The 23,843-nt window shown below is 46.3% G+C and overlaps 1 protein-coding gene across 3 annotated transcripts in view; it reads left to right on the top strand.

The window, feature by feature from the left end:
- The window catches only part of PHACTR3 (phosphatase and actin regulator 3), a 218,227-nt gene that overhangs the window by 46,383 nt on the left and 148,001 nt on the right, over positions 1-23,843 (top strand). Inside the window, exon 1 of one of the 3 annotated variants that reach the window (XM_084775021.1) lies at positions 12,693-12,713. The exons of the other annotated variants lie outside the window; for them this stretch is intronic. The gene's annotated coding sequence lies outside the window, so the exon portion shown is untranslated. Of the gene's footprint in view, positions 1-12,692; positions 12,714-23,843 lie in introns of those variants that run through there. 3 annotated transcript variants of the gene reach the window in all.

Genomic DNA, 23,843 nt, shown 5'->3' with positions numbered 1-23,843 from the left:
GGAAGATGGGCATGTGTGTGGTCAATGGGTAGGTAGATGTATTGGTGGAATAGATAGGTAGTGGGTGACTAGGCTTGGAGTGGGGGTGGAGAACACAGATGCTGGGAAGGACAGATAGACAGACTTCCTCATTTCCCATTGGTTATATTATTCTGGAGAGCCTAGTATAATTTTTTAATGATTTATTGATTATATATATATGGGGGTCCTATGGGTGGATAGATGGATGATTAGGTAAATATATAGGTTGATCTATAGCTAAGTAGATGAATATATAGATTGGTGGTCTTATAGATGAATAACTGGATATGTAAATAGATGGTTCTGTGGATGCATAGGTGGGGGTTGATCATAGGTAGGTGGCACGTGGATAGGTAGATACACAGGTGAATGAGTTTCTATGGATAGGTAAAAGGTGCATTAGCAGATGGGTGGTAAATAGTCAGGTAGTGGATGCATAGGTAGATATATTGATGGATGGGTAGATGGATGGTATAGAGGTATATGTAAGTGGTGAGGGGATAGATAATAGAGGCATAGATAAGTGTGTGGAGTTATACAAATGACAAGGAAGGGTTATGGACCACCAGGCTGCTGGAAGGAAGATGATGAAGGACAGGTGACTGGAAGGACGGATGATTGAAGGGCAGTCAGCACACTGTCTGGAGTGAGGGCATCGCCCACGGGGTCCCCAGTTTTGTTGGCATCAGCTCTGGGAAGCAGGAGCTCCTGCTTGCTTTGCCTCAGAAGCCCCACAGTGGTGTGCTGTCGCAGGAATTCTAAGAGATAAGTCAGGGCCCAGTGATGTCTGGCAATTAACTCTCTCGACGTGGGCACTGCCTCCCCAGCCTGGGTCTCTTCCAGGTGGCCTATGAAGTGTCCACAAGGCTAGCTTTAGGTGCAGGTTCCTGTCTCAGCTCCAGAACCAAGTGGCGGTGTGGCTTTGCACAAATTACTGCCTCCCTCTGGCCTGATTCTCCATCATGACTCGGAGGACTGAAGGGGATGATGTATTTGTTTTCTTTCTTCTATGGTCTCCATGAGAAGTGAACTCGCAAGCTCAGCCCTGATGCTCCTTCCTTGGCTGTGGCTCTGCAGTGCACCCTAGTCCTTAGGTCCTGTGGACACTGCAGTCTGCAGGAGGCCCCTCACAAGCTGGACAAGCTCAGGAAAGAGCCTGAGCCTTGGCGTGTGGGAATTCTTAGCGCCTGCTGTAGGCTCAGGACACAACAGCCTTAGATTCTATGACTGTCCTCGCTGTACTGATGTCAAGGAGCTTGCTGTCTCTTTCATGGTTAGGGCATACACACAGCTGAGGGTGAGATGGTGAGGAAAGATTTCCCTAAGGAGTGTGTCTGGATGTGAGCGGGCTTGGAGTGGGGGTGGAGAACACAGATGCTGGGAAGGACAGATATACAGACTTCCCCATTTCCCGTTGGTTATATTATTCTAGAGAGCCTAGTATAATTTTTTTTAATGATTTATTTATGTATTCAGTGCTCTGCCTGCATGTATGCCTGCAAGCCAGAAGAGGGCGCCATATCACGTTACAGATGGTTGTGAGCCACCACGTGGTTGCTGGGAATTGAACTCAGGACCTTTGGAAGAGCAGGCAGCGCTCTTAACCACTGAGCTATCTCTCCAGCCCCGAGCCTACTATAATTTAAACACATATCTGCATATGTGCTAGGTCTCTCTTTATATGTATTTGTAAATATGCATATCTATATAACTATATAGATATTATATAGAGTTATAGAAAGACTTCCAAGACTTTCAGAGTGCCCTCTCAGCTTGGACAGAGTGCTCTGTGGCCCATCTGTCTGTGATCCAGGAGGCATAGGCATGCAGGGCCACCCGTGATGGAGTTTCCAGGAGCATTTAAGGTCTGAGTTTCCATTGAAATCTGCCTGACTCTTTAATAATGTCAGCTTTCAGTTCACATTCTTCAAAACCTGACGCCCGCCAGTGCCTTTCTTGACTCAATGCTGTAGATGGCATAGTCAAGAACAGAAATGACAAGTAAGTGACAGGATTGAGCAGCAAATACAAACTGCCAAGGCGACCATGTTCAGCCAGGGGCAGGGAAGGCGGCCCTGGGAGCACATGGCATGTCTCTAGAGAGATCACTGTGTGTCACTGCTGCCTGCCTCTCTGAGGAAGACTGGTGTGGTGAGCTGTGAGGAGGATGCCAGCAAACACACCATCGCTGTAAAACCTTCCTCAGCGTGTCTTTGGAAACCAAGTGCTCGGTTCTATAAACTTACCAAAGTGGAGCAGCAGGGTAAGGTCTCCTGACCCAGTTTGTAGGTCTCTCTCTTTCTTCACGCATGCGCACGTGTGTGTGTGTGTGTGTGTGTGTGTGTGTGTGTGTGTGTGTGTGTTTAGTTATATAATATAATAGCACCACATATTATATACATAGTTATATATACATATGCTTACAGAGAGACAGAATATGCAAATGTGTTTAAATTAGTCTAGATCCTTCAGAAAAAAATGATATCAACAGGAACAGGAAAATCTCTCTCTCTCTCTCTCTCTCTCTCTCTCTCTCTCTCTCTCTCTCTCTCTCTCTCTCTCCATGATCACTCATCCCCTAAGGAATGACTATATATACCTAGTATGTATCTACCTGTGATGACTTGGTTTTTACAGCTATCATCTAGGAAGGGAGGCTCCATGAGGGAGGACATGGTATTGGTTGTATTGGGCACGTCTGTGGGGGATTGTCATGGTTGGCAGAAAGACCCATCCTCTGCGGATGGCACCATTCCCTGAGCAGGCAATCCTAGTTACCTTACAGTGGAGTGAGGCGTGTCCTGCCTTGCATCTCGTCACTTTTACACCGCGGCTGTCTGCTCCTCACTGTGGACGTGCTGTTAGCAGCTGCTTCAAGGCTTTCCCCACAAAGATGGACTGTGACCTGGAGCTGAGCTGAATCCAGTGTTGATTTAAGTAGCTTTGTCATAGCATTTTATAACAGCAGCGGGAGAAGAAATGAAGACGGTGTCTACCATTTCTGTATCTGTTACCTACCATCAATCCAGCTTCTACCTATTTATCTATCTATCTATCCACCCACCCATCTATTAGCTACTACCAGTCACCCATCTATGTAGATTTATTTAGGTAACTGGCTCATGCAGTTTTGGAGGCCAAGAAATCCCAGAGGTACCACAAACTGAGCACTGGGTTGATGGTGAGAGTTCAAGTTTAAGGCTGAAGGCTGAGACCAGGAGATCTGAATATACAAATTTTAGCTCTTGTTTGAAGACTGCTGTCTTCTCATTGCGGTAGCTAAGGCGTCCTGATGGGGAGGGCCGCCTACTTTACTAGGCCTATGGATTCCAATTTTTATGTCATCAAGAGACATCCTCAGGGCATTAGACAGGCATTTGGTACCCCAAGTGGCATTTTCACCTGAAGCCCAGCTGACAGGGAATTAGCCATCCTGTGAACAGGTGTATGTGCCTGTGCGCGCACACAGTCCATGGCTGTATTTCTGAAGAGCTCTTGGGCCTCAAGGCAGAGATTGATTTTGACCTGGTAGTCTCCAGTGTCTCTGTACTTATTAGTAAATTAACAGCCGTAATTGAGTATCAGAATCCAGATGATGGAGAACCAAATGCTTGGGCATGCCCGCACCATTCGCTTCCTCTTCCACTGACTTCCTAGACCTTTGGGGAAAAATTGGAGTATTTAGATATTTTCTTGCAGGTGTTTTATATTTCAGTTTCTTTTAGATTTTAAATTCTGATTAGAAAGAAAATTGTATGAAAAGGAACCAAGAAAGAAATAGCTTCAGACTTCCCACTTCCTCATCTTTTGGATAGCTGTGGTGTGCTTTCCTATTTACTAGAAAGGTGGTTTTTTGTATGTGTGTGTATATTATATACACATACACACACACACACACACACACACACACACACACACACACACACACACACACTGTATTATGCTCCCTAAGCCAATATCCCTCATAATAGAAGTCAAATGCAATGACTTGTTTTTGCCACCAGTTCCTTGTCTGTCCCCTTTGCATGGCAAACAAGGTTTCTGCTTGTATTCTTGATAAATTGACATTTTACTTCATGAGAAACACCTTTTTGTGACCATCCCAGCTAGCTGTTTTTTTTTTTAATTGGCGCATATTGGTTATGTGGTTATAAAAAAACTAAGATTTTTACTATGGCAGCTCTGTGCTTAAGTAATATATTTTGGTCATGTTTGCCTTTTGTTATGACCTCCCACTTTGGCTCATCATCTTCATCTTCCCAGCTAGTCCGTCTTCTACTTTGACGTCTTAGTTTTGTTGGTGGTCCACTGAGTTTCATGAAAGTTACAGCACGGAAAAAGTGGCTGCAAAGGGGCCATTATTTACAGAAGTACAGAAGTGCAGGCAACTGACCTTCAGCTACACCACTGAAGAAAACGTCCCTCTCTCCCTAGCAACTATTAACTCCCAGGTATCTCCCCAGGGGAGGGAGGACAGGTGTCCTGCAGATGATGTAGCTGCACGGGGGTGGGGGTGGGGGGATGGCAGAGTGGGGTGGTGGTGGTGGTGGTGGTGGTGGTGGTGGTGGTGGTGGTGGTGGTAGGGGGATGCGGGTGGTGGTGGGGAGGGGCGTGGAGCATCAGTAATGAGTACCATAGTCTTTGGGCTGAGTTCGGAGAAGCAGGATCCTAAGTCAGGAGGAATGAAGGTAGGAAGCAGGTCACTCTGCTGATGACACTGGGGGGTTTTGCATAGAAGAGAGCTTCTGGTTCAATCAAATAGTCTTAAGTTTATTTCTTCTCTGGAGAGTTAGGGATCAGGGTCAAGTGAGAAAGTGTGCCACACAGCAGTGAAGAAAGCATCCTCTGGGTGTGGGGTGAGTTCTGTTTCCTGCCCTTGTTTGTGGTGTCTCTTTCCTTCAGGCGGGAATCAGGTTTATACCTGATTTCATCTCCGTTTTTGATATGCTTTGTCTGTACAGCAGTCAGGGAACCAGGACCTCTACTTTGTTATTATTTTAACAGTTTGGCTAAGGTGATATGCTTATTTTGTCTTCTGTCTTGCCGTTTGGGGGTAATTCTGTACAGAACTGTGCCCTCGCTGTATGAGAATAGCGCTTACTTCCCTCTTCACAGGGTGATTAGCTCTAAACCTGGAAAGCAAGCATTGTGTGTTATAATGCATCTAAATAAAATCCCAGTGGGAGAATTAATTTCTCTTGGCAGTGCCTGAGAACTCTGATGCATGCCTGACAGGGCAGCGAGGAGAGTTCTTGGTGTGGAGTGTTCCAGGAAAGCACAGAGAAGCACCTGAGAGAATCTCCTGACACCAGCATCCAGGCTGGGCATTGAAAGCCAGCTTTCTGTATATTCTGTGACAGTGGCAATCAGCATGGATCCAGTCCCATGGAGCATCATTCTGTGAGCCCTTGCATCCATTTTCTGGCTGTGGTCTAGGACTGATGTGAGTCAGGGGTTGGGCTCATTTTCAAGCATCAGCATGCCTGGAAATAAATTTGCATAGAAATTCTTCCATCCACTGCGTGTGTGTGTGTGTGTGTGTGTGTGTGTGTGTGTGTGTGTGTGTAGAGATGGAGACAGATATGTTTATGTACAGGGGCATGTGTGTGTGTTTCTATGCATAGAGAAGGAAACAGATATGTTTATGTACAGGTGTGTGTGTGTGTGTATACAAGAGGGAGACAGATATGCTTATGTACAGGTGCGTGTGTATGTGTGTATATATGGAGAGACAGATATGCTTATGTACAGGTGCGTGTGCACGCGTGCGTGCGTGTATGTGTGTGTGTGTGTGTGTGTGTATAGAGATGGAGACAGATATATTTATGTATAGGTGCATGTGTGTGTGTGTGTGCGCCTGTAGAGAGAGAGACAGATATGTTTATGTACTGGCACATGTGTGCATGTACTTGTGCATGTGTATGTGTGGAGAGAGACAGAGAGAGACATATGTATGTTCAGGTGCATGTGTGCATGTACCTGTATGTGTTTGTGTGTATGTATGTGTGGTCTGAAGTCAACATCAGATCTCTTACTGAACCTGTAGTTCACTGATTCAGCTAGATTGACTGGCCAGCAAGCTTCAGGGATCCCCCTGTCTCCACCTCCCCTGGGCTGGGGTGCCACATTTAGCTCTGTGTGGTTTCTGGGAATCTTAGGGCCTCATACTTGCATGCCAAGAACATAACCGACCAAGCCATCTCCTCAGCCCCTAGGATTACTTTTCTGTACTGCTAGGGATAAAATCCAGCACCTTGTATATGCTAAACAAAGTGGCTTTGGTCTAATGTCTCAGTTCCAGCGTGCAAATATATATTGAACAATTGTCAAATGCTAGTGATGGCAGGTCCCATAGACTCAGCACCAGCAAGAGAGGATGAGGCAGGAGGGAAGCCTCTGTGTGTCTGGAGAAACATGCTGTGCTGGCTGGTCTTATGTCAACTTGACACAAGCTAGAGTCATCGTAGAGGAGAGAGCCTCCATCAGGTCAAGCTGTAGGCAGCCCTGCAGGGCCGTTTCTTAATTAGTGGTTGATGGCCCAGGGCCAAGCCTATTATGGGTGGTGCCTTCCCTGGGCTGGTGGCAGTCCTGGGTATAGTTGGTAGTGGTCCTGGGTGCAGGCTGGTGGCGGTCCTGGGTGAAGGCTGAGTGAGCCATGAAGAACCATCCAGTAAGCAGCACTCCTCCATGGCCTCTGCATCAGCTCCCCATCCAGGTTGCTTCTGGGCATGAGTTCCCATCCTGACTTCCTTTAATAACAACTGTGATGTGGAAGCTTAAGCCAAATAAACCCTTTCCTCCCCAAACTGCTTTTTGGTCACGGTGTTCATTGCAGCAATAGAAACCCCAGCTAAGACAAGCGTTACATATGGAAATGGAAACAGTCTTGACTCAGCTTGTGGCTTGAAGAAAATGAATAATGATGTCAGCACAGTTCAAACCGACATGTCTGCTCTGTGTCCCTCCAGGCTCCTGCAGGGAATTCTAAACTTTAGCTGGTGGGGTTGGGTAGTGGTCTGGGTTCTCTGCATGGACTCTGGGGTCTGATGGTCTGGGTTCTCTGCAGGGACCAACCCCCACAAGTGTGCCACAGCCTGCACACATCCACACACCTGCACACACAATAGAAAGTGTGCACCATGGTCCGCTGACAACTTGCAGGGTCAGTTCTCCATGTGTGATGGGAACAGGAACCACTGATTTTACGTCATTGTGTTTTGATAGAAACAGCATTTCTCAGAAATTAGCACAATGCCTGCTACATATGAATGTGCATTGCATATACACATATGCATACATATCTATCGTCTGTCTATGCTTGTTCACAAGCATACACACACGCACACATGCATGCGCGCACACATGCACGCACGCACACACACACACACACACACACACACACGCACAGATGTGTGCATGCACGTGCATGTGCTTGCGCGCGTGCGCACACACACACTTCCCTGAACCTATGCCCCCTTTGATAGGAGCCTCATTCTGCCTCCCATGTATCTCAGGTTGAGAGTGCTGATATTGAATGGGAGAGTTTTCTCTTTTAAATTTAATTTTATTAATTTATTCAGATTATAACTCAATTGTTATCCCATCACTTGTATCCTCCCATCCCTCCCTTCTTCCCGCATTCACCCTATTCCCCTCCCCTAGGTCTATGACCAAGAAGGATCTCCTCCCCCACTATATGGTCATAGGGTATCAAGTCTCATCTTGGTAGCCTGCTTATTCTTTCTTTGAGTGCCACCAGGCCTCCCCACCAAGGGGAGGTGGTCAAATATGGAACACCAGAGTTCATGTCAGAGTTAGTCCCTGCTCTCCACATAACTGTGCAGAATGTCCTGTCCATTGGGAGATCAGAGTAGGGGTTCGGTGTTTACTATTGTATTGTCCTTGATTAGTGCAATAGTTTGAGCAGACTACCCTGGGCCTCGATCCACCCATCACAATGTTCTTCTTGTAGGTTTCTAGGACCCTCTGGGTCCTTCTATTTCCCCATCTCCTATATTTGTCATACCTAGAGTACGGGAGAGTTTTCTAAAACTCAGGTTGTTCCTGGGTATTACAGTGCATCATAGAAGTAACACGAAGAAAACAGCATTTCTCTTATTTGTTTCTATCTATGTGAATGAGTGTTTGCTTGTGTGTATGTCTGTATAGCACATGTACCCATTGTTTATATAAGATAGAGAGGGACACCAAGTCCCCTGGGAATGTAGTTACAGATAGTTCTGAGCAACTATGTGGGTGGTGAGAGCTGAACCCAGGCCCTCTGCAAGAGCAACACGTTCTCTTAACTACTGAGCCATCTCTCTAGCCCCTAAAATGGTATTTTCTAAAAGTAGCCTGTGGTGGCTTTTAAAACAGGGTTAGTTGACTTGACACCGAGTGGAAAGTGCTGACAATCTTTGAATTAGTTCCTTTCCCTCAGCCAGACAAGCTCCTCACCACGGGACTTACGAAAGGTTCATCAGCTTCCTCAGACAGAAGCAAGTGGGCTGGTTCCCTGGTCCTTCCTGTTGGCTTTGTGAATCAGGCTGGCACTTTTGTCGTGCGGTGAGCAGTGTGTTCACCTTCCTGGTCCAGGCTGGAGCAGAGGAGGGATCTCTCAAAACGGGTCTCCCTGCCGCATTCTGACAGCTGAATAGTCATCAGTTGGTTCTGAGTGGCTTTGAGTCCTGGGGGGAAATAGTCTAAAACATGTGGGTTTTGCCACTGAAGAACGGATGGGTTTGGTGACGTGACAGCCAGGTGGGCATTGTCCCCTTCACTCCACCACCTCTTTCCTTTTGATCTCTCTTAAGTCTTTCCCCTCTGAGCTGACTTTCTGAAGGCCATTGTTGGGCTCCATATTTCCTAGAAGAAAGAAATAGTGTTAAAGTGTAGTTTGGTCTTCCTGTCTCTGACGCTGTTGCCTGCCTTGGGGCCCCTTTCCCCGCACTGGGCAGCATTGTCTAGCTTCAGTAGAAGAGGAGGTGTCTAGTCTTACTGCAACTTGATATGCCATGGAGGGTTAATATCCATCAAGGCTGGCACATTTATGAAGAGAAACAAAAGAAACGTTGGGGGCAGGGGAGAGAGGAGGTGGAGGGAAGGGCTGGGAGGAGAAACTACTGTCAGGATGTAAAATAAGTAAAAATTAAAAACAAAACCAAACCAAAAAAATATGCCAATACAATAAGTTCATTGTATTTCTCTGATAGTATCAATGTAAAGTTATATGTGTAGATTAAATGAAAAATTTAAATTCAAATAATGATAACGTCAAACAGTTATAGCCCTGTTCCCATAGAACCAACTCCCTAGCCTGGTTTTTGGATTCAGTTCAGTAAGGATTAAAGGTGTCCCAGTGACACCATTGATGGCCCTTGTGACCCCTGAGGAACACTTGCCTGCTCCTGTCTCAGTGCTATCAGCACAAATCGGAGATTTATATTTCTTTCCTTGTTCCACCCCAATGTTGAAGCATTGTATGTGATTCTGTTTTGTGTAAATGGTTGGTGTTGGAGCATGCCCAGGAGTTAATTGTGGAAGAGGTAGGCTGGGTGCCATCCCTGAAGAAAGGTCTCACAGCCAAGATCCCTTCAGCGGCACATAGCTTTAGTTGTCATGTCAAACCTGCCAGTCTGGTTTTTCCATCAAAGCCTCAGACTCCTGGGCAGGAGGGTCTAATTATGTTCTTGCACCGTCTCCTTCTTTATCTCACAGGCTGGCTCTCTGTGTTGCCCTACTCATGGGCCATCCTGTCCTCATGAGCACCAGACTCTAGCCAGCCAACTCTGGGAAAGTGAAGAATTCTTTACCTTTAGTTAAGAAAAAAAAAAAGCCAACCTCAAGAAAAAGCCCCTTGCTGTCCTGAAGCTTATCACCTTCCTTTAAGTCGCAGGCCTCACATAGGAAATTGGTGCTGTGACCTCTGAAGGCCTTGGTGGTTGTGGGACGGGGAAGAAAACGCCCACTTAGGAATCTCAGACTGGTCCTCTAGGACCTCTGGCAGTTTCCCAGCCAGCAAGGACTGGCTTAACCTGGTCATCCCAAGACCGTGGGAGGCTGGAGACAGGGCTCTGAAGACATGGCCTTGTGGGACCAATCTCCCAATAGCTTTTCTTCCTAGGAACAGGCTCGTGGCATACTTGGCTCAACACAGGTGGGTCTGTCCTTCCTCAACTTGCCGACATCCGTCCCTGGCCCTCCCTTTTGGGGCTAATTAAGGAGGTCATGTTTAGATTGGTGACGTGAAGGGTGGGCTGTGTGGCCGTCATTGAAGGTGGAGAAGGTTGAGTGGGAGACAAGCTTGCCTCAGTGTTGTGGCTGACACCAGTCTCACCCATGGGAGGAGGGTGGTGCCTTGGCAACTATCCCCACCCAAAGCACATGCCAGGGCTTCCATGGGGGAAGCACCTGGTACAGTGATGGAGTTGGCAGGGTGGACTCTGAAGCTGCAGGTGACTCTGATCCCAGATCAGCCATCTTGGCTGGTGAGTATAGCGTTTATGTGGTGTGCAGTTGCTTGTTTGAGTTCACTTCTGGATTTTCCCTCTTTGGCTTTACACACACACACACACACACACACACACACACACACACACGTACACGACTAATGAGAGTGAGATCTTATGACAAGCATATTGGAAAGCAAACAGCAAAATAAACCATCTATGAAGTTGTTCTAAGGAGGTGAGAAAGGTGACAGGTGGGGCAGAACACCTCTGCTCAATACGCGATGCTGCGGAGAGTCCAGCTTAAGACACAGAAGTGCTGCCTCCTGATCTCTGTGTTTGTTCTGCTACTGTGGCTTGAACCTGCATCCTTGTGCATGCTGGGAAAATGGCCTACCACTGGGTTCTATGCCCAGGAGAGACATGACTTTCTTGAAAGGGAATTTGAAGCGTACTTTTGGCTTCTCTCACAGGCCATAGGCTATGCTGGCTGACCACTGGTTGCAAATGGGGCCCCTTGCTTTCCCTTTAAATAGCATTTGTATCTCATGTTGCCCTTTGGAGCCCAATCACAGTTGGGGGGTGTGATTCTGATGAGGTGTTTGGAGTGCTCCTGGGCCTGTTTACCTCTGCTTGCCTCAAAGACCCTCCTGTCCCTGAGTCTGAAGCACCAGTCCATCAGGGCTACAGTTAGAAGGGCTGACTCCAGCTCAGCCCAGCGCTCAGAGATTATGTTGAAGCTGTTTTTATTTTTTTCCTCCATTTTTGTAGTCTTATTTGGCAGCGTCTTTTCTGTCAGCTACAAGTGTGACGGATGTTCTGGGAGTGTGCCTTTCATCAGAGTTACAGGTGCCTAGAGCATGGTTCATGTGGATCTGTGTCTTTGCAAATTAGATGCCAAGTCCCGGGCCTGGAGGCATTGCTCAGTGGCCAAGAGTGCTTGCTGCCCCTGTGGAGGAGGGGCAGGGTTCCCAGAGCTCAAGCTGGGCTGCTCACAGCTGCCTAGAACTCCCTGTCCAGGGGACCAGACACCCTTGTCCGGCCCCTACAGGCACGCACATATGCACTTTTTCTACCCAATTCCACATATACATACATAATTAAAAATTTTTTAAAATTTACATGTAAAAACCAAGGCCTGAGGAGGTGGCTAAAGTGCCAGGGAACCTGAGTACAATCCTGTTACCCACGTAAAAGCCGGGCATGGCGGGGTGTCAGAGATTCCTGCTGGTCGGGAGGCAGTTAGGCAGCTATATATCTCAGACCCTGGGGCCGGCTAGCCTATGACCAGTGAGAGACTGTCTCAAAAGGGAAGTGTGTTTCCCCTGAGGAATGACAGTACAGAGTGTCTCTCCCCTACACATATGTGCGGGTGCACACGCACGCGCGCGCGTGCACATGCACATACACACACTCACTAAAACCACGTATAAAAAAATAAAAACAAACACCCAGCCCTCAGAAGATTCTTCTACACTCTCCTCTCTCTCTGCCCGTCTCCTCTGAAGATCAAAAGGTGAATTTGGCAAAGGTGATGAATAATTTACAGGTGTGTGCATATTTTCTTCTTGCAGGTATAGAAATAGATGGAATAGGATCGGGGAAGGATTTCCCTTTGGCAAAGGAGGAGCAAACACATCAAACCGTAAACCCTGAAAGGGGAGGGCTTGCACAGAATGCTCTGCGCACGCCCGTGGGAACCCTGCACTGTTTCTAGTCAGGTTCCTCTAGGATGAGGTTCTTAGAAATCTGTGCTTTCACTGCAAACCACAGGAAAAAGGAAGGGAGGAACAAAGAAAGAAAGAAAGAAAGAAAGAAAGAAAGAAAGAAAGAAAGAAAGAAAAAGAAAGAGCCTCTCTATAGTGGCAGAGCCACCAATTAAACAATCAGAGGGAATTCCAAAGCAAATTCTATGTGATTGTGCCTGTGTTTTCCTCTAAAATTAGGGCAGTCCGTGCTGCACGGACTGTTGTGCCAAGCTTTACACAAAGGGCTGCCAGTTCAAATGCCCTGGACTCCAGAGGAGAAATATGAAAAGCTCGCCCCTGTCTTTTGTGGTGTGTGCTGACTGTCCCTGTGGGAGGACGGGGCTGAGTTTTAAAAAGCCACGTGAGTGTAGGTTTTTCTCCTTAAAGTCAGAAGCCGTGCTTTGAAACAGTACCGCACTCAGTGCAAGCAAACCAACCAGATGCTAAGCCTGTGCATCACATCCATGAATTAAAACAGGGCAACAGTGAGCACACTGTGTGTGGGGATCGGGGTGGGGGGGAGGGATGGGGAAGTGGTAAGGTGGGAGTCGGGGGTGAGTTCAGCCTCTGTGGTGGAAAGGGGGCACATTTCCTCGGGTTGGTTGCTCCGACCTCCTAATTCCCCTTGGGCCTTTGCTCTGGAGAAAAATCATATCCAGGCGCAGCAGGAGGCATCCTTGTCCATGCTAGAAAACTTGGAAATGATGGGAGAGAGCCACACCTGAGCCTTAGGTCCTTGTTTTTCTGGTGGTGACAGGGGTTGGGGTGGTAGTGGGTGGGGCGTGGGTACTGATGGGTGGCAGTGGGTGCTGGTGGGGTTGAAAAGGCTCTGAGGCGTGCTGCCGGCACAAAAGCTCCAGTTCTGATGCGCTCTTGCCAGCCTTCCTCTCTCCCTCCTTCCTCTCTCCCTCCCTCCTCTCTCCCTCCCTCCTCTCTCCCTCTTTCCTTCTCTCCCTTCTTCTTCTTTCTCTCTAAATAGGTAGTTGTTTGTTTTATTGTTTTGTTTCTTTGAATACAAAGAGAACTAAGTCATCATAAGCACTGGTGACAAAATGTTTATCTTTGATAATTATGTAGGATACCCAAGTGTGTGTGTGTGTGTGTGTGTGTGTGTGTGTGTGTGTGTGTGTGTGTGTATACATGTATATATACATATATATTCTCTCTCTCTCCACCCCCCTCCGTGTGTGTTTGTGTGTGTGTGTGTGTGTGTGTGTGTGTGTGTTGAAAAATTGTCTAAAAGAAATGAACCCACTTAGACTGCACTCCCTAGTGTGGTAAAAATTTTCATATCAGGAGCTCGAGGATACCGTCTTCTGCACCCCTGGCCACAGGTCCGCGCTCCCAGTGCCTGTTAGTTAATATGAAATATGAACTGGGGATATTTAAAATCAAAAGGCTTCGCATTACAAGCTGGCCAGAAAAACCTCATGGAAGGACGTTTGACTATCTTTAGCAAAACCACATTCGCGGGTCACCTTTGAACTACGAATGCCGCTTTTAGGACTCTGGTTCAGAGCATCTTGGCAAGCTGTAAAGTAGTGCGCGTGTCGGGGCATTCACATCGCCGCTTTTCATTATCACAGGAGGTCAGGAATGACTTACACACTCATGAATACTGGATGCTTGGTTCAACAGCAGCAGGGGCATGCCACAGAATTTTCCGTGTCTGTAGAGACAGAGAGGGTGTTAGCCGTCATGATGGAATACGGCTGCCTTGGCCACATATGCCCAGTTTGCATTAGCTTTCCGTCCGTCCACCTGCCTGCCTGTCTGCCTATCTGCTGACCTATCAACCTACCCTTCATGCATCTACAATCTATTTTCTACCTATTTAATCTATAAATCCGTCCATTCACGTAACTGATCATCTAGTTACTATGTATTCATCCAGCCATCTATGTAAATAGAAATCTGTAATTTCCTCTAATTTTTTTTTGTATGGAAGTCAACATCACTTTAGGGAATGCATTCTAAATGAGCTCATTTTCTTTGAAAAAAATTCAACACATAGAATAATGTATTGCTTACTACTCTCTGTTCATCCACCTACTGTCTAATATGTGTTCAATCCACACAGTTGATTATTACAAGCTTTCTTTACAGACATTTTAAAATTAATAAATGCAGAGAGACATATGCAGGACAACTTTTTCCAACCCTGAAGAAATCTCAGGTCCAGGTGATCATGATCAGTGAATGTCAGTGTCACTCTACGATGTCACAGGACTTCATAACGTCTGCTCAGTGTCACTCTGTGACATCACTGTGGGACTTTACAGTGGGTGGGTCAGGCAAGAAAAATCCGCACCTGATCTCGATTTTCACCTCCCAGATGTGGACGAGCCTGATGCTGACTCACATGCGTCACCCCATAGAGATTCTTGCCTGAAAGCTTGGACATAAACTTGATATGTTACCTTCTACTGCTGCCATGAGGAGGCAGGCGCTAGGCAGGTGTGAGCAGGATGGGCACCGCTCGGATGAGCAGTGAAAGTACCAGAACACGTGCAAGCTTCTAAGAGGCTCAAAGTCAGTCATCACGGGCAGCTTCGTTACGGAGACCTATCACCACAGATTTCATACTGGTAGAGCCATGTGGCATAGGTGTGTGTGTGTGTGTGTGTGTGTGTGTGTGTGTGTGTGTGAATGCATGTGTGCTTGTGTATGTGTCTGTATGTGCTTGTGCATGTGTGTCTATGTGTGTGAGTGTATGTCTCTGTGTGTGGGTGTGTTCTTTCACCAAACACCTTGGTTTAGAGCTCGTCCACACTTAAGCGTGTGATTTCTTTTCTTGTTGAGTAAAACGTTATTGTGTGACTATTTTTGGTCTGTTCTCTTGTTGGGAGACATTTGTTTCCAGTTTGTGGCCAATGTCAAAAAAGTTTGGCTGATGGCAATTCTTTTGGTAGGTAGATGTTTTTACCTCTTGGGCAAACTGCAGAAGCCAATTAATTTGCCAGGATGTAAGATGGGCCTACGTTCACCACGCTAAGGAGCTTGAGCAGCTCCTCAGGGCATGGGTTGGTTCCTCCTGCTCCAAGTCCTTTCTAGAAGTGGGTGTTGAAGTCCATTTTAATTATGCTGTTTGGGTATGTGTGAAAATGACAACTCACTGTGACTTTCTAAAAATTATTTTCATATCTAGGTTTACAGAGATATAATCATAGACCTTAAAATTGATGCATTTCAAGTGGGCATTTTAATGGTTTTTAATGACTTCATGGAAATGATAAGGCATCACTCTAACCCACTGTTGTCGGTTCTCTCCCATAGTTCCTGCTGCTTCTGTAACTTGGTAGTCTTAGCCCCCTACACTCCTGATTTTAGCACTTTGAGTCTCCCACCTTGGTAAATTTGAACAGCCTCACTGTTCAGAGAGTAAGGGTGAGATGGAATGCCACGAATTACTTCTGTTGCTCTCTTGAACTCACAATTTTACCTCACAGGATTGGATTCTCCAGCATTCCATGATGGAGTGGGTGGGACCTCCCTGAGGATTGGACCCTCCAGCATTCCATCATGGAGTGGGTGGGACCTCCTTGAGGATTGGACCCTCCAGCATTCCATTATGGAGTGGGGGTAGGGCCTCCCTGAGGATTGGACCCTCCAGCATTCCATCATGGAGAGGGTGGGACCTCTCTGAGGATTTAGGTACTGGTAATGGAATTTTTATATCTTTGTGAATTCTGCACATTTTTATTATTTTTATTATTGACTCCTCCTCCTCTTCCTCCTCTTCCTCCTTTCTTCTTCTTCTGAACAGGGTCTCTCTATGTAGTCCTGGCTATCTGGGAACTCACTATGTAGACCAGGCTAGCCTTGAACTCACATCTGCCTCCTGAGCACTGAGGATAGAAGGAAGAGCTACCACACCAGCTTTGTCATTGATTTCTTTCCCCCTCCCCTCCCCAAGACAGGGGTTCTCTGTGTAGCCTGGCTGTTTGTAGACCAGGTTGACCTCGAACTCACAGAGATCCACCTGCCTCTGCCTCCGGAGTGCTGGGATTACAAGCGTGTGCCACAGTGCCCTATTGTGTGTCATTGATTTGTTTCATTCCTTTTTGTACGGAAGCCAGAGTTTTAATACAATTTCAATTTCTTTAAATATATGCCCTTTTTTCTTTTAAACATTTTTATGAAAATATAACTGCATAAATTTCTTGTTCCTCTCCTTCCTCCAACCCCTTCCACACTTCCCTCCCACTGTGTTGTCTGCTGTTGCTGGGTAAAGTGCCCCATATTTTCCATTCTATAGGGTAATAATCTGCTGCTCAGTCATTTCACTCTGTTTTCTTTGGGATCCTCTTCCTACTTTTCTAATCATGACTAAAAGTGGGCTGCTGAAGTCTCAGGCTATTATTTTTAGGCTCTTAATTTTCTTTTAATTCTATTAATTTGGTACTTTTTTAAAAAAAACCTTAAACATTTAAAAATAATTAGTTATTTTACTATATTTTGGGAGTGGTAATGGCCAGAGCACACATGTGGAGGTAAGAGGGCAGCTTGCAAGAGCCACTTCTGTCTCTGTGAGGCAGGAGGAGGAGAAGGAGGAGGAGGAGGAAGAGGAAGAGGAAGAGGAGGAGGGTGGGGCGGGGGAAGAAATTGAACTCATGTCATGATGTTTGGAGGCAAGTGTCATTACCCATCTGGCCCCAGATTTTTCTTTTTCTACCTTGAGATTAATTTTTTCCTTAAGTTTTTATATTTATTTTCATCTTCTGTGTATGAATGTTTTGTCTGCATGTATGTCTGTGTACTGAGTGTATGCCTGGTGCACACAGTAGTCAGAAGAAGGTGTCAGATCTTCTATGACTGTTGGTGATGCGCCACCTTGTAGGCTCTTGGAATCAAACCTGGGTACTTTGTAAGAGCAACAAGTGCTCGTAACTGCTGAGCTATTTCTCCAGCCTTGAAGCTGGTGTCTGATGCATGTTTACCTGCGCATGCACGCTCTTATTATTCCTTGTTGATGTATTGAACCTTCACCGTCATAGAACCTTTCTTTCTTACCTCCTTCTCACCCTGTCTCACCCTGTCTCTCCCTTTCACCCTGTCTGACACTCTCTTACCATCTGCCTCTCCCCCACCCCTCTCCCTTTCCCTCTGTCACCCTCTCCCTCTGTCACCCTCTCACCCTGTCTTCAATGGTCTCCTGCAGTTCCTGGCCTGTGTAGCCATTAATGTTCAATGCCATCATGCTAATAACTACACCTGCTGTACCTCTTGCCCCTTTGCTTCTACAGCTCCTTCTTTTCTGGTCTTCCTTGGCTGTTTTTTAAATTGAATTGTTTGTTTTGTTTTGAGACGCGGTCTCACTGTGTAACTCTGGCTGGCCTAGAACTCAGTATGTACACCAGGCTGGTCTCCTGTGCAGAGAGATCTGCCTGCCTCTGCCTCCTGAGTGCTGGGATTAAAGGTGTGCACCTGTGTGCCTGCCACATCAAACGTCTTTTAACGTGACACTTTATGTCTTTAGTGGCTGTTAGGGTTGTTTTCTTAGTGCTTGCTCTGAGGATGATCATATGTACCTGAGTTACCAGAATAATGAGCTGAAGTCATGCTAAACTAAATCTAAGCAGGTATAGACCGGCTCACAACTGCTCCTTGTCCCTTCTGTGCTGTTAGACGGGGTACACCTGAGATACTGTGTCACCGGATGTCACCACAGTGAATCTACCTCAGGAAGCTGAGAGAATGAGGAAGAGAAGGGGGCGTTGGAGGAGCTTTGCTTTTGTGTTTGCTTGCTTCTTGCACCCACCTCTTAGCTTCTGTTTCTGGTTCTCTTCGATTGTTCTAAATTCTTGACAGCTGATACCACTTCCTTTCCCCATATGGATTTTTCCACACCCATGCCCTCTGCACTGTCTTGTTAAACACTTTACAGTTCTAGGTACAGATGCAGTAATGCGTGTTTATAAAAGTAACTTTTATTCTCCTGGCTCAGTTGTTGTCTGGGAGGCTAACTGCCTCTGTCTGCTAACCTAGGCCTGGTCCTGGAAGCTTCTAGCCTCTAGTATAATCTAACCTAGGCCTAGAATGTTTTCAGCCTCTGAGATTTAATGCTTAATAAGTTCACCCTTACTTATTCTTTCTGAACTCTGGCTGGCTGGTTCAACTCAGCTGTTTTGGCTCAAACTCTTCTCCCAGCTGACTTACTCAATCTGGCTTCTTTCTCGGCCTGGAATTGCTCTGCTTGGCCTCAAACTAACTCAGCAATCTGCTCTAATCTTCTGGCTCATTTTGTTTTCACCTGCATTCTCTCTCTGCGACCCATCTCTCTATTACTGTCCTCATAAAACTGCGGCCTCTCTCTCTGAAAAACTGCCTCTTAAGGAGCTTCCCCTTCCTCTCTCTTCTCATGAGAGTTGGGTGTATCCTATTCTGTCAAATCTTCTCTGATTTGTCACCTTTTCTGCCACTCAACTAGACATCACTTTCAAACATAGGTGCTTCCTTCTACAAACTAACCTTACCTTCATTTGGTATTAAAGGCATGTACCACCACGCCTGGACCTCAGCTTTTCTTTACCTGATACGTGCTCTCTATACGAGGCTGGCCTTGAACTCAGATCCATTTGCCTCTGTCTTCTGGATTAAAGGTGTGTTTGTATTCCAGCTGGATCACATAGACCTAGAAGGTCTTTAGATGTGATCTCCTGCCAGAGCAGCCATGTTCTGAATTAACATTCCTCTACACATGCGAGTGGGGCCATTTATGCAGTTGTTTGTTAAGCCAGACAATAGGTTAGGAGAAGTACTCCCTCCACAGTCCGTTATAGGTGCAGAATTCCCTTGATGGAACTCCTGGACACTTGCTTTTAGGCTAAAGCATGCTGCCCTAGTTGGAGTTTTATTGCTGTGATAAAACTCCATGACCAGAAGCATCTGGAGAGGAAAGAGGTTCTTCCATCTTATAGATCTTGGGTCATACTTGTCACTGAGGGAGTCAGGGAAGGACCTCATGGCAAAAACAGAAGCAGGCAAGGAGTGCTGCTTACTGGCTTGCTTTCCATGGCCTGCTCAGTTCTGTCTTATAGTGCCCAGGACTACCTGCCCAGGGGAGACATGGCCTACAGTGAGTTGGACCCTCACACATCAATCATCAGTTAAATACACCACAGGCTAGCCCACAGGCCAATCTGGTGAGGGATATTTTCTCAGCTGAGGTTACCTTATGAGTCTAGCTTGCGTCAAGTTGACATAAAACTAGCTACCACAAATGTTCCCAGCTTTTCTAAGAAAACCTTTTAAGGCTGCCTTATGTTCTATTCAACTGAAAATGCCTGTAATTCACTTTTTGTTTTTAAAGACAGGGTCTCATTATGTAGCACTTGGAACTTGCTATGTAGAACAGGCTGGCCCCAAACTCACAGAGACCCACCTGCTCTTATTTCCAAGTTTTAGGATTAAAGGTGTGCATCACCCCACTAGGCTTTTGGACTCTTTTAGAAAATAATTTTCTGACTTTAAGGTTCATGTTGACAATTTCTCTCCCTTTCAGCTTTTTGAAAGTGGCATCCATTGCCCTTTGATTCCCATTGTTTCAGAAGAGAAGTTGCCATTTCTCTTGTTAAACTATCTTTTTTTTTTTTGCTAGTTCAAGATTTCTTTCTTTGTTTTGTCTGTTAATATTTTGATTTCAATAAGTCTGGGTGTGGGTTTCCTATTTGGAGATTGCTCACCTTCTTAGACATGTGGCTTCAGTTATTTAAACCTTAGGTTTTTTTCCCCCTTTGTGGAGAGATTTTTAGATCTTATTTTCTTTGGATTTTTTTTGTTCTTTTCACTCCTCTCATTCAGGGACTCTTATACATACATGGGTCCACTTTATGGGACACATCTTCGCTTTTCTTCATTCCTCCTCTTTGTAAATTTCTCTCTGGTTGTCATAATGAAAAACTATGTCGAAACAATTACTTTTCTGTCAGCCCAGATCTGACTCTTAGTGATGTTTCCTCTTCAGTTCAGTCCTATGAACCACACTGCTCTACACTAGACTTTATTCTGGATTCTTAGAGACAGTCCCTGTCTTGTCAAAATTTGCTATTTGGTTGGGCATTGTCTTCTATTTCTTCTTTAAGAAAATACATCTATGGTCAGGTGTGTCCAGGACAGCCAAGGCTACACAGAGAAACCGTGTCTCAAAAAACCAGAAAAAGAAAGAAAGAAAGAAAGAAAGAAAGAAAGAAAGAAAGAAAGAAAAGAAAGAAAACATATCTGTAATGGTGGCTGTGACGTTTTTGCTGAGTCTGATAACCAAGTTAGCCCATTTTGTGGGTATTTTCTGTCGTCTGGTTTTAGCCTTGTGTTGGTAACAATGCCTCATGTTTCATTCATCCTGGATTCCCCACCTCAAAACTGGACATTTTAGATAATGTAGCATAGCAGCTGCAGACACCGGTTGCCCTGCTGTGGCCTTGCCACCAAGCACTTGTTTGTGTATTTGTGATATGCCTTAGCTGTTTTAGGATTCATTCTTCGTCCCAACAGCCAGGGTTGGAGATGTGGCCACTGGGGTGTGCACAGTCACCTGAGATTGGGTTATCTTGTTTCTCTGTGTCATCCCGGCTGTCCTGGACTTGCTTAGTAGACCAGGCTGTCCTTGAACTCACAGAGATCCTCCTGCCTCTGCCTCCCTGAGTGCCACTGCACCTGGCTAACCCATCTCTCTTGACTTCCCCATTCTGTCTCCTCCTGTAACCTTTATGGGAAGCTGTCTGTCTCTGTTGACATTATAGCAAATGCAGCCTCCATCAGTTGCCTGATGACTACTCTAGTTTTTGGCAGTGTCTAGGAGCATATAGTCCTCTGTAGTGCATCCCTACTAAATTGAAGCCCCCTTGCAGGCCACTTTTTTGAGGCCAGTCCTTGAGGTTTGGCCAAAAATGCTCTCATAAGCTGTCTCTGCCTTTGATTCTCCATAATAAACCAGCTGGCTCACAATGGGGCTTGTTACTGCTTTGGAGCCGTCAACATCTTCCAGCTGTCCCCATCTTTGCTGGTTATCTGGTCTACTACTAAAGCAATCTCATCAGGGTTTCATTTGTGATGTTGTGTTTTTCATAGTACCATTTCCATTTGGGTATTTCTTACCATTCCTGTCTCAACTTTTCTCAGTTGATACATATTTTCAACCTTTCACACACAATTTTTTTAAAAAATGGTTGTAAAAACGTTCCTACCTTCTTGTTGTTGCAGTAGCAAGGCGGTTGTGTATATGTGAGAGTGTGGTTTCCTCTTCTGACTAGAAACAAGATTGCCTTGCTTCTTCGCGAGCCCTGTTTCACCCCTCATGCTCAATAGTTTGTATCACGTGACAGTGTGGATGCCCTCACTTTGCAGCCATCAGAGTTGGAGCGCTCTGTCCATGCTGTCAAGTTTGAACTTTGTAGTTCTAATGAATTCTGCTCACTGCCATTTGAAGTACCACACCCCCCCCCCCAGATGGAAGAGTCACTGTTCCTCTTGTCACCAGTCAAGCCCTTGGAGATCACTCTGAGTGTTGTATAAGAAGTGGATGACCTTGCACACTCCTGAAGCTCGTTGCATCCAGGCTGGTGTGGAGGTGTCCTAAGGAGATGCCCTAGCTCCATGTCCCATAGAAGAGCTCTTCTCTAAGCTCTTTGGGCTTTGAAGGACAGCGGCCTTATAGGCAGCAAAGAGACGAGACTCTTATAGAGGCCCTCCCAGGTCTACCCCATGCCCCATCCTTCAGAAACTGCTTGGGCTTTCTAGCATGTGTTTCTTTTGAATCTCATCCATCTTTGGTCCCCCACTTTTAGAGGGCATCTGCCTCTTAATTGGGGGGAAGCTTCCCTCTTGCTCTATTTCCTGTTTCCTTGCTTTTCTCCTTAAAGATCAGCCAGTTGTACGTTGGGCGGGGCCTTCCCTGTATTCCAACCTGTCCTTGCCGTCAGCATTGCACAAAGACGTCAGCAGTCACCTTTAATCCCAGCACTCGGGAGGCAGAGGCAGGTGGATTGCTGTGAGTTTGAGGCCAGTCTGGTTTACAAAGTGAGTCCAGGACAGCCAAGGCTACACAGAGAAACCCTGTCTTGAAAAACAAAAACAAAAACAAAATAATAATAATAATAATAATAATAATAATAATAATAATAATAATAATAATAAAATAAAATAAAAACCAAAAAAAAAAAAAAAAGGTCAGCAATCTTCTCCTTTCACCTGAACAAGCCAGTGCCCTTGTCCTGCCAGGAGGACAAGGACAGTCAGCTGAATAATGTCCTCTGCCACAGCTTATTGCCCACATGGATTTCAGGCAGATGCCAGCCATGTGCTGTGGTGGTGTGACTGAGAAATTTCCACCAGCAGCTCACGCGTTTGAACACTTGGTCACGAGTAGGCCCTGCTGTGTGGGGTAGGGGGCGGTTGTAGAACTTTTAGGATCTTTAGCCTCGCTGGAGGAAGAACATCTCTGAAGAGCATCTTTGAGCGTTTATAACCTCATCCCACTTTTTGTTTACTCTTTTTGCTTCCTGTTTGTAGAAGAAAATGTGATCAGCCAGCCTCCTGTTCTGACTGCCTGAGGCCACACTTCACTTTCCCCAACATTATGGACTCTCCTTCCAAAACCCTAAGCCCAAATAAACTTCATCCCCTGAAGGTTGTTTGGATCTTATCACAGTGGGAAAGGAACTAAGATCCCAGTAAGCCCTGAACACCCACAGTGAGCTTGCATTCTCTTGGCGTGCCCAAAGCGACTTGTTTCACAAAACAAGGCTGAGGTTATCAACTAAACAGTTAACACAGGGCTCCACAATAGCTCCTGCCTCTGCTGTGGCAAGAAGGAAGAAGTTAAATCAGGGAATTACTGGAGAGGCTCCGCTGGCCCTCACCCTGTGCTGTGCTGAAGAGCAGCTGGAAAGTGTGGCACGTTGTGCGGTTTTGTGACACGGTCTCTCCATACTAGGCTACATCGCCTGAGTCTTCAGACCCAGAGAGAAGGGAAAAGTGGGCTGCAAGCTTCACCAGCAAGGGTGTTTGGCCCGATCCTCTGTGACATGTTGGAAGTTGGCCTTCTTGGGCTTCTGTAGGGCCACCTGAGAGGAGAAGTGTTATCTCCCACATGCCTGTGGCTTTGGCAACTCTGATGTCAGTTTGGCCATGTAGTGACAGACGTGCCTCTCAGTGGGAGTTCCAGGAAGCTGACTCAGGTGGAAATTTGATCTGCATGCACGAATGGCTCCAGCAGGTAGTGGAGCCTCTTCCTGTCCTTTGTGTGACAAGTAGTGGCCATATAGTTTCTCTTGATTCCCACAGAGCTGCAGAGGGGACAGTTCAGAGACATCAGCTTGGTGCTTGAGAGACTCTGTATGCCCACTACTTGGTACCCCGCCCCCCCTCTCCCCTCCCTCCCTTCCTCCCTCCCTCCCTTCTTTTTTCGAGTAAGCAATCATTCTCTCATCCTAGCATCTACTGAGTGCCAAGTGCCATGCAGGGCAGTGGGTTGTGGTGATGATTAAAAAACCACCCCAGGAGCCGAGCATGGTGGCGCATGCCTTTAATCCCAGCACTCAGAGGCAGAGGCCGATGGATCACTGTGAGTTCAAGGTCAGCCTGTTCTACAAAGCGAGTTTAGGACAGCCAGGGCTACACAGAAAGA

This window comes from Acomys minous (assembly GCF_964271855.1).
Source record: "Acomys minous genome assembly, chromosome: 3".
Classification (NCBI taxonomy): domain Eukaryota; kingdom Metazoa; phylum Chordata; class Mammalia; order Rodentia; family Muridae; genus Acomys; species Acomys minous.
Note: the sequence above shows the minus strand (reverse complement) of the source record. Positions and strands in the feature narration are given on the sequence as shown.